This window comes from Thermobia domestica, chromosome 8 (assembly GCF_964235325.1).
Source record: "Thermobia domestica chromosome 8, izTheDome1.hap1.1, whole genome shotgun sequence".
NCBI classification, from domain to species: domain Eukaryota; kingdom Metazoa; phylum Arthropoda; class Insecta; order Zygentoma; family Lepismatidae; genus Thermobia; species Thermobia domestica.
Genome location: NC_137461.1, coordinates 38,903,403 through 38,914,380, shown reverse-complemented (window position 1 = coordinate 38,914,380; position 10,978 = coordinate 38,903,403). Strand labels below are relative to the sequence as shown.

The 10,978-nt window shown below is 33.3% G+C and overlaps 1 long non-coding RNA gene across 1 annotated transcript; it reads right to left on the bottom strand.

The window, feature by feature from the left end:
- Positions 1 to 896: 896 nt before the first annotated feature.
- LOC145691675 (uncharacterized) lies at positions 897 to 4,116 on the bottom strand. Its single transcript, XR_014132488.1, has 3 exons — positions 4,080 to 4,116; positions 2,607 to 2,739; positions 897 to 1,115 (listed from the first exon to the last, which is right to left on the bottom strand). It is a non-coding gene; the product is annotated as an uncharacterized LOC145691675 (long non-coding RNA).
- Positions 4,117 to 10,978: the final 6,862 nt, after the last annotated feature.

Below are 10,978 nucleotides of genomic sequence, written 5' to 3'. Positions count from 1 at the left end.
AGGCGCGTACGCTTACCGCTTAGCCACGGAGGAGCTATAAAAAAAAGAAGATAATCTTTGAAAATGTTAGGATGTGAACATCAGCTTAAGGGAATCCTCACATTTACTACCTTCTGAATAAATAAACTCGGAAAATTTGAGTACTAAAGAAATGTGGTTTTCTTTCCCGCTTATGTTAGGAGTTATCGGAAACACTGAAACACATGTTGTCTTTAACTTCAATGAAGAGTATATATGGCTCATTTTATCTCCCTAGCTTCATGGATTAGTGAAATACCCATAGATGTTTTTAGAAAATCTGAATTTCTCTTTATCTCTTAGAACAGGTATTTTTAAAAAATCTATTTTTATTTGTTGCCTACAAGAAAAGAGAAAGATACTATCTAAATTTCACATTTCTATCTATAGCAACAAAACAGACGAAATTGAGTGAGTCACCTTTACTCTTTGCTGTGGAAGTGTAGACAGATTAAGAATCTACTTTTACATAAAATTTCCTTAAAAGTTTGATAGTTTTCAGCGAAAGGAGACTCTTTTGTCGTCTATCTATATCCTTTAGTATAATATAGTATCTGTAGGCTTTTTAGTGGTATTTCTTCTTTTTTTCCTCCAATTCCTTTTTATTTATTCCATTAATTTTTTCCATCATTATTTGCTCTCATCTCCCATTTTACACTTGGCTCTTACGATAATATCTAAAGAGTTTATACTTCAGATTTAATTTTCTATTTTGCGTTTGAAATGAAGGAATTCTAAAATCTTTTGATAATTTCGAACTTTTACGTATAGACTACGTTCTCAATACACAAAATTAAAGCAAAACTTTATTGAACAAGAACAATAACAGATGAAAGCATAAATCTGAACAAAATATTTAATGTTCAGAATGTCGAATATTGAAAAAAACATCTTGCAAACTCTTCAATATTTTATTTAATGCTTAACACATTGTTAAACTGCGTGCATTAATTGTGTGCAGAATATTACAATTATTTCTTGTCTATCCAGTTTCTTCTGGTATGAAGATTATATTTAGTTTCTTCCGACTGGCAATCCGATTTTCCAAAGCAATTTAATATAATATTTAGTCAGTTAACCCCAGAACCATGGGAATCCTGCAAGAGAATACATACCATTACTAATGAATGCATCTATAATAATGAATGAATAGCATAAAAGTATTTTTCAAAATTCTAAATATCTATATGTTTATTAGATTTTAGTGTTTTTATCAGGTGTTTCTGATAGTAAGAGAAAATGCAACAAAGGATTGTTTCTTGAAAATGCACTCTGAACGATCAAAATAATCATCTGTTTATTGGATGAAGGTGTATTTCTTAAGGCAAAGATGAACGACCTCCAGAACCTATACACGTAGGGACAAGGACTGGCTGCAATTGAACACTTTGGTATTACTTTCTGAACGCCTCAAATATAATTTCTGACCATTCATATCTGACTTATTCTCTTTTTTCCATACTCCAGTTGATGAAATTTACCATGTACAATTTTATATCCTTTTGCCACACCCTTACCATCTACTCCAACGCTATATCAAAATATGCGTCGATCTGGCACATCCAATTGAGGTGTTGGATGGCACAGTGGAATAACTCATTTGTTAAATGATACTCAGTCATTTCTATGAACTTGAAATCATAACCTGTTGGATGGCATAATTTCATATCTCAGAGTTAAAACAGAAGATCATAAAAAAAAGATGACAGCACAAAGAATCGTTTGTTTTATATCGAATCTAATAAAAGTATCAGTATCTCACAATGTCTGAAAATTAAGTTGCGCCAGTTTGACATTCAATGCCTCAATTATTAATAAGCTCATAGACCAAGTTCCAGCTTTACCTGCTGTCTATCCACTACTGGATCATCTTCTTGCTATATACGAAGGAACCGAATCGACCGATACAATCCAGACTTTCGTACGCACCACTACAATCCCCACATACATGAGCTCATTCGTGGCTAAGCGGTTAGCGTACTGGCATTTGGCGCGGGAGATCCGGGTTCGATTCCCGGCGGGAGCTCAAGTGGTTCGGATTCCACTTAATCAATAGGTCCACGTCTCACATAGCCTCGGGACGTTAAACTCAAAATCAACTCAACTCAATCCCCACATACAGTTACTGTACATAACTTTAGTGCATTCATACAGATGTCACACAATTTCTACTTCAGCCCATTGCAACATACAGCCACTAACCATTCCAAAACTGTAACGCTTCATAAAATTGAAACTATCTCTGGCCACAGAGAAGGTATAGCCATCTATGTTCCTCCCATCCTCGGATGGGAATGAAATTCGTCCAAAAAAGAAAAAAAGATGCACGTAAATTTCGATGTGATTGCCCTTACTATCCGGAACCACATGTGATTACTACTTACAATCTAGCGATATTTTATTAATCTGAGTATCTGCATATGATAGTCAAAGTCATAGTGAACGTAACTTTTCACACATGATTTTACACGGAGAACATTTAATATAAGCAAAACTATCTGTAAGTTTATTACTAATTCATGTACAGTAATTTTCAAATCAAGTTAATTGTAAAGAAATACGTCTGGGTAACTAGAGTAAGTACTCACCCCACATCATGTTAGCTGTCTGCATATTTTCTCCTCTCTGTTGTTGCAAAGGAATTCTCTGAGGATATGGTATAGGTATGGGCCTGGGTATAGCCAAAGCAACACAAACGGCGAGGGCAAAGAAAATGAAGACCTAGAAAGTAATAACAATTCTTATTACTTGATGGTGCTATTCTATGTTGTTAACATTAGTAAAATGCTTGTAAACTAGAACATTTTAGCATCTAACGTAAAGAATAATACATACTAAATGTTTACAGATGATATATTATTAAGCTATAGACTTCACTATTAGTTTTTATTTTATAGTATTTTCTCATTTACTCTCAATTAAGCGTCCTTCTCCTAGACATTGTTTTGTTGATTTAAATTAATAATCTGCGATTGTAATACTGGACAATTTTTCTACTTTCAGCTGGTCATCAGTTGAAGAAACTTGCAATTTACTTGTTTAATACGTAATATTCGTGATTGATTTTCAATAATGTTTCAATACAGTCTTATGTTGAAACAACTCAGAAGCAAACTTAAAACGTGTTTCGTTCCTTTCTGGAACCCATATGAAACGAAATGGACTACGTAATGTTGTGTATTAACTTGTTATAGTAAATTCCAGAAATATTATTCAGTATTTTAATCAGAGTATACAGGTGATGTCTACTCCTCACAGACAGTAAACTGATATTTTATTGATGGTTTTTGATGTATTAATTAATTAAGAGTATTAATTAAGATGTATTAATTAACAGTATATGATTAATACTCTTTTTAGAAACAATATCTGCCATATTTGAATTCTAATCATCAAAAGGAGTATCCTGTCGCCAATAGTAAGGTATCTCTTGCAAATTATAAAGATTTAATTCATTTGGTTTTCAGCTCAAAGTTTCATCATCAAATTTTTCTTTTCCTGTCAGACTTTTTAATAATGTCCTGAACCTTGTTCCCCCTCGTCTTCCCTTTCGTTTCTTATAATGAAAATTTTCAATTTAATTTCCTAATTAACGTTACTTATTTCTTCGTAATTGATTATCTTTTATAGTTAGTAAAAAATTACATTTTCTCTACAACCGCATTTATTACGAATATATAAAATTATTCAGGATTATCATTTTAGCTTATTGGTATTATTAAAATACGTCAAAAATTCCTATACTGAAATAGTGATTTGTTAAGATACTGAATTCGCAAATGCATAATAGTAATTGTGAAGGCACATAATATTGATAATTTCAATCTTAATTTCCCCAAATTTTGACATAGTCTCTAAATGTTATTTATATACATTTCTATTAGTTTGTTACAAATTAGTTTAAGTACATATTGACTTAACATAAAATTTATTAAATTGACTATTTTACCAAATGTTATGTTTACGTAATGCAATGCTATTAACTATCGATTTATTTTCTTACATGCACTTGAATAAATTTGATTTCAGGATATTAATCAAATACATATAATTGTACCTACCTTAGAGAACATTTTTGTTTCGATAATTTTTTTCTTCTTGGAGAAGATACAACTTGTGCCATAATTTCTAGAACAGCTGTATTTATATAATAATGTATCCTTGAAATTTTAACAATTAGTATACTGCTAATGATTCAGATATTAATTTATCTGTTACACTTAAAGTTGACCAAGCGAATACTTATTAGTTACATTTGAATAAATACACATGAAGATTGATTCTTTATACATTGACAATAATTGAAACGGTAGTTTTGAAAAAGTCATGAGTCAGAGAATAGCGATTTTGCATTGATCACAATTTTGTTTCCGTAAAGTCAGTTGAAAATGGCATGAGTAGACTGTCTTTTTTAAAATAGGAGATGTAGATATTACCAGGTCTGTATTCGTTGTTAAAAAGGCATGAGTCAGTTACTGATGCTCTTTTGAAAGTAGCAACCTGTGTGGGCAGTTGTCGAAATGACGTCGTCTAGTGTAGATGATTTTGCTGTGTCTCCCAAGAAACGTAAAAGAGATGTGAGAAATTAGAAAACATACAAGAAAGTAAAGATAGAAACTCCTAAAGTTAAAGGCAAGACCATGTCAATTACGCTGGCAAAACAGTTCCTGCAAGAGTAACAGGAAAAAACTTCAATTAAGTTTTCTGCATGCCTGTACCGTAGTTTTATGGATATTTGCCTACATTAAAAAAAAAAAGAAAAAAAAAGAAAATAGCATCCCCTCAAAATCCCTATGATATAAGTCTAAGTGTGAAGTATCTCTGTTCTGACCCATCCATGGGAAGAAAATGCACTATCGTGAAAAAAGTGCATTAGCACCTGTATTTTGCATATCCTTAATAGTTTCACTAATAAGCTTAATAGATACATTGTTCTATAAATGATAAACTGAAATAGGCATTGATCATTTTATTGTATTTAGCAGTAACTGCTACTTATTTAAAATTATCGAAGCATGTGAACAAAATTATATTAATCTTTATGTGACAATTTTAGCGCTCAAAAATGAAATTTATTCTTTAAATTTATACTTCAACTACAGGAACTTGCTTTAAAATGTCCTTTTTTACTTTCAATAAATGTATAAAATTCCTTATAAGTAAATTTGAAATTTTCCCGTAATACAATCCCTGTCATCTCTTTAAAATTATCTAAACAGATGAACAAAATATATTAATCGTTGATAGATGGTAAAAGGTGACAGTTTTGCATTTACAGAATGAAAGGTACTTTTTAAATCTATACTTCGAACTAGATGAAATTGCTTGGAACTGGATACAAATTTGAAAAACCAGTCATAAAAGGGGCTGGTAAGAAGTTGTACTGGTCACCGGCTTTCATCAAAATAAAAGCAATATTTCCGGCCTGGGCAGTGAAAAATTGGCTAGTTCACAACCCTATTTGTTAGTCATTTTGTTATTCGCAAATTTGAAGACAAGAAACAAATATAATTAATAATTATTTATACATCATTACGTGATGAAAGAAAGAATGGCACAACATATCTATATCATCTTAAAAGCATTGTTTTTAATACCAAAAAGAACCCAAATGAGCACGGCGTACCATAAGGTATATAATAGTCTCTGCCGTGTATTGTCTCAGTCTGCAATGTCCGTAAGAGAGTTTGGTGTCAATTTATTGTCGCTGTTGTATGGCATGCTTCCGTAAGGCGCGCACTGAATAATCGTCTACGCTTCTAGATATCCGCGTCGGTTCATGTCATTCAAATGTAGTTACTTCACTGTACTTGCACGAAAGGCTGCTGTATGTTGAGCTTAATACTTACAACTTAAAAGTTTGCTTATTTCACAATGAATTGTGCATGATATACCTAGGTATTAAGACTGACTGTATTTAAATACAATGCGAGAGGAAACTACTGGAACCGAAAAATAAAAAAAATAAAAATACAGATATTCAGTACTTCTATACTTGCAAAGAACTGGAAGCCAGAACACACTGATCAGCGAGATTCATGTCTTTCAGTTGAATTACTGGTTAATATTCATGAAATGGTAAATCGGATCCACTATAACTGTCAATCGACTAAGTGTTTTTTATCGAATGCATCTCATGAAGTATTTCCTAGTTAAAGCTTCTTATGGAGTTACTACAGTAGAACCTCTCTAATCCGTCATCTTTGGGACTGGAGGTATGATCGGAATGCAAAAAAAGGTTGGATTATCAGAAAATACAGAAAAATACGGATTTACAGTAAAATAGACAATATCTGAGCTCTGAAATGACTGTATTGTTCTCTACAGTAAAGACAAATGAACAGTAAGCACTAAAAGCTGCACAGTACAGTACAGAAAACACGTACAACGAAAGAAACTATACAAGAAATGACGCAGCACTAAAGCGGATATGAGGTAACAGCAAATAAATAACAATGCGCCGATGGCAGTAAATGACAATGGGCTACATGAGTCACCGACGAGTCGGGACAAATTTGGCTCGAGCACGGTCGGACCAAAACCGAAGTGGCGGACTAGCCGAGGGCGAACGAGAGGGGTTCTAAAGTATTTGTAGTCAGGGTACTAAACAAAAGGTAATGTGCGGGAGAGGCCAACGTTATCAACTGGACTGCAACGGAACAAGTTAAATAAGAAAGTGATTGTGAATAACACTTATGAACTTCTTCATTGTAACATGCATTTTATTGCATTTATTCTATTTGTAAATGTGTAGTAAGTGCTGTATGAGCCAAAAAAAAAAAAAAGTTATCTTAAATGTTCACTTATTTCACACTTGTTTTGAAAAGAACATTAGTTCAAATATTTATTTAGTTATTTATTTTAAAACACCAATTGTTCTCAACAAGTTGTTCATTTCATACAATGACAGGAAAACCCTATTCTTTCGAATAGAGGTCGGTCGTTTCATGCCTATTAGAATTTTCAAAAATTAAACAGTTTTTTTTTTCGATTTTGTCATAACTTCACTGTTCTGACTCATCATCTTTTCAAAACTACTGATTCAGTCAAGTTTCATTATTTTCATCTTCCAAACCAGTTATTTAGAAAGTAACTATACCATGGCGCGGCAGACCTAGGTTCAATACTTGGAGCGGGCGTGTGGTCCAGATCTCAACGTCTATTTAAAGAAGGTAGAAATTGTATGTACGTGTCTTGCATGGTCTCAGTGCTGAGAGGAACGCTGAACTCTAATATAATCTAAACTATAGATATATAAAGCATGCTGTGCATTCTAAAAGTGAGTGTGTTGTGCATTCTAAAGGATGATGTGCATTGTAACACAATATTTTCATCGCCTTTCCCATTTCATCAATTTCAATCGCAATTAGCACGAATAATTCTGAAACTTGAAAATCAAATTTTATAAACAAAATTCATCTTGGAACATATTTTAAAAATTGAATAGGATGAGGAGTTAATTCAGTTCAACTCAATTGACTTATTTGAACCTAATCAGCGAGCATTATGGAAAAGCCTCAAATATCATATACACCATATTATGTTAAAAGGGAATAATTTTTCGAATTATTGAGTAATGTTTTTAAAGGAAGAAAGAGGGAAAAGAGTAAATGTCATTTTTTTTCAATCTAGATCAACTTTAAAACCAAGCAATGAAAATAATTTGGAAGCCTGAAAAATATATGTATTATAATCGACCCAAATTAAATATGTCTTTTTACGGTTCTACAATACTAGATCATCTTTGTTTCCAATCAAAATGGAAATATACTACCGTTCGTGTGATTACATTCACACCTCACGTTGCTGAGTTTATCTCAAGTTGTAGAAATTGTAGAAACAACTTCAAAAATTGTTGTTGGATCAAATCGAATTACTTTTACAAAAATTAATGTGTAAGTTTTGCTTCAAAAATATGAAGTGATTAAATTCGTAACTTCCTCCTTGTGCTAATATGGTTCACCTCCGGTGCTTGGGGTCCCTGGTTCGATCCCAGCTCGCGCCGTGTGGACTTTGTGGTGGACAAACACCGTGCTCATGGGTTTTCTCGGGGTTATCCCGTTTCCTCCTTCTTTCTTCATTCCACCATTTCACTCATTTCTCATTATCACCGTCTCCTTTAGCCTAACCGGCATAAGCGTGAGATGTTAAAGATTTCATTTCATTTTTTGCTAATATGGTTCGGATTCAACTTTAAGCTCGTACGTCTTATAAATCTTTGCTTCTAAAAGGGACACCAAACTGTTATCCTATCCAATCTAACCACCACATTATTAATTAATTTTAACTTCAAGTAGAGATGAGTCGGAAACCTCAATGAAAATATGCGCCATATTTAATCAAAATCGAAAATTGTTATTTGGAAAATTATCGTGAAGTTTGTTTCTTTTAATTGGAAAAGGGTAAATCCATATTTTAGTATCCAAATAATTTCAAGTTATCAGATCCAAATATCCGTCATCATCCATCAAATTCAAATAATTTTTGCACGTTATCAGGAAAAATAATTTTCTTACCATAATAGTAAATAGAAATATTTTAAGAAGTTAACAAATTCAATGTGATTTATAGCTAATTTCCACCACAATAAAATTTACGGAACACTGAACCGAAGTTCTTTTTGATTCTTTCACTACAAATGAGTTATGCCATATTGTTAGTTTATTTGTGAAACAACAAATTATGGAAAAAATATCCTCAGTCGTTTTAAAAAAATATTTGATAAAAAAACCTACTTTCAAAAATAACTATTCTAGGTACAAGATGTGATCAAAGAATACATTGAATGTAGTTGCACAGTGCCATCTATCGACGTTATATCCATGTTAACTAGTAAGCCCGCTAGCCTAAATCTTTGGTACAGTCAGTGTCGAGTTTGAACGAGTTGTGACATGCTAGCAGTGTTGCCAGATCTACTGATTTTGCAGGAGATCTCCTGCTTTTTCTACGTTCTACTGATCTACTGCGAAAGAAAATGAAAAGTGATCAACCTCCTGCTTTTTCCTTACTTCGAGAAGTTAAAGAAATATATTATTATTAATATTGAATTTTCAATGTTTCCTCACATAAAAAGACGAAATTTCTCTGTTATAATACACAAAGCTCTGTAGAGCATATAATTATAGAGCTTTACTGTATATAATATGAATCCAAAGAATACAACTGTACGTCATCTTCTATATGCATTATGGTTGGCGTTTTTATGACTTTCTGGAAGATTTACAAGTAAGTGTTGTTTAGATTGGGACTTGGGTTGGAAGAGTGGCTTAGATCGTCTCTCCACGATCTTCAGCAAGAAATCGTCTTACGTCACGATCACGTGTGACTGCACAACACAGTTACGTTATCGCTACGTGCATGAAAAGACATTTTTCCACTCCACTTTGCTCTTTCACTACGGTTTACGGTGATATATGTGTGTATCAAATAATATTAATACAAATCGGGACTCTTCCCTTTCATTTGCTCAACGTAGTTTATCGGAAATGAATTCTGGACTGCTTGTTTTGACTACTGCTCCCTTAATAATGACAAATTTTATTGTCTCCCCTCGGATTTACATTCAAACGCCAACACTGTATGTGTCTACTGATTTCTCCTGTTTTTTGTCTTCGAATCTCCTGCTTTTCCAACTGGCTGGTCTGGCAACACTGCATGCTAGTTAGCTTCCAGAGGCAGAAGAGTGAGGACGTGTTAAGAGTGTCTGTTGCTCGCCAACATTAACTTTTGTTCTAAGCTGCAAAAAAGTGCCAAAGAGGCTCACGAAATGTCAAAATCAGTGTATGGCCATGAAACGGTGACATTGAAGACTGTTTATAAGTGGTATGAGCGATTCAAAAGCGGCAACGTGTCGGTTGAAAACGAACAACGATCGTGACGTCCTTCAACGACAAAAACAGGTAAAAAAAAAAAGTGCAAAACAAATGATTTGTTCACACAGGCGAAAGACTTATCTGAGAGCTCTCCGAAGAACTGATCATCTCGTACGGGTCCGTGAAATTCATTTTAACCGTCAATTAAATGGGCAAAGGGCTTACTTCTTCATCTGGAAAACTCAGCGTGCCACAATTTCCTTTTGATCCGCGAGTTTTTGATCAGAGAATATTCATGTCTGTCCACATTTGCGTGCTCGGCAGATATACCATTATGTGACTTCTGACTCTTCCCCCAGAATAAAAACCATGCTTAGAGGAAAACGTTTTGACACCATTCCTGACATTGAAAACGCCGCGACAGAGCAGTTAAAACGCTCTGAAAACGCCCTTCGACAAAAAAAAAAAAAAAAAAAAAACTTTCCAAAAATGCTTCCGGTGATGGATTCAGCTTTGAGATAAGTGTATTGCTAGCCAAGGACAGCACTTTGTAGGAGATTAAATCACATTCTGTGTCAGTTCGTTAATTTGTTTCCAATAAAATTATTCACCATATTTCCTAATCCCATCTCGTATTTTCAAGGAACATGGATCGTGTTATATTGTCAGATTATTAACGAACAAAATTGTCTGAGTCGTCTTTGATAGAATTTCCAAAAAGAAACAAACATGCGAGAACATACTACATTTTATGAATTTTCTCACTGCACATGACTTATGGCAATTGTCAGGTTATTAATGACATATTTATTTGTAAAATATAAACCGGAAAGACTAAGCCGTTTTTCAAATTATCATGCAGAAAGAACTCACTTTTAATAATAATCCACTCTATTTGTAATTCACCGAGATAAATTATATATTACCACAGTAACGTATTGGTAACGAAATATTAACGAACGAAATATAAATAAAATTTTGGATTCGCTTTCAGAAAAATTATTACCTTTTTCATCTTTCAGTAAACTATTATTTGTTAAAAAGTTAGGAACAAAAACACCTGAAAACACCTGAAGGGAATGTTATAACACATTTAAGTTAAAAATGTGATGCTGGTATATTGAACGGTATAGCTTAGGCGGGTGTGT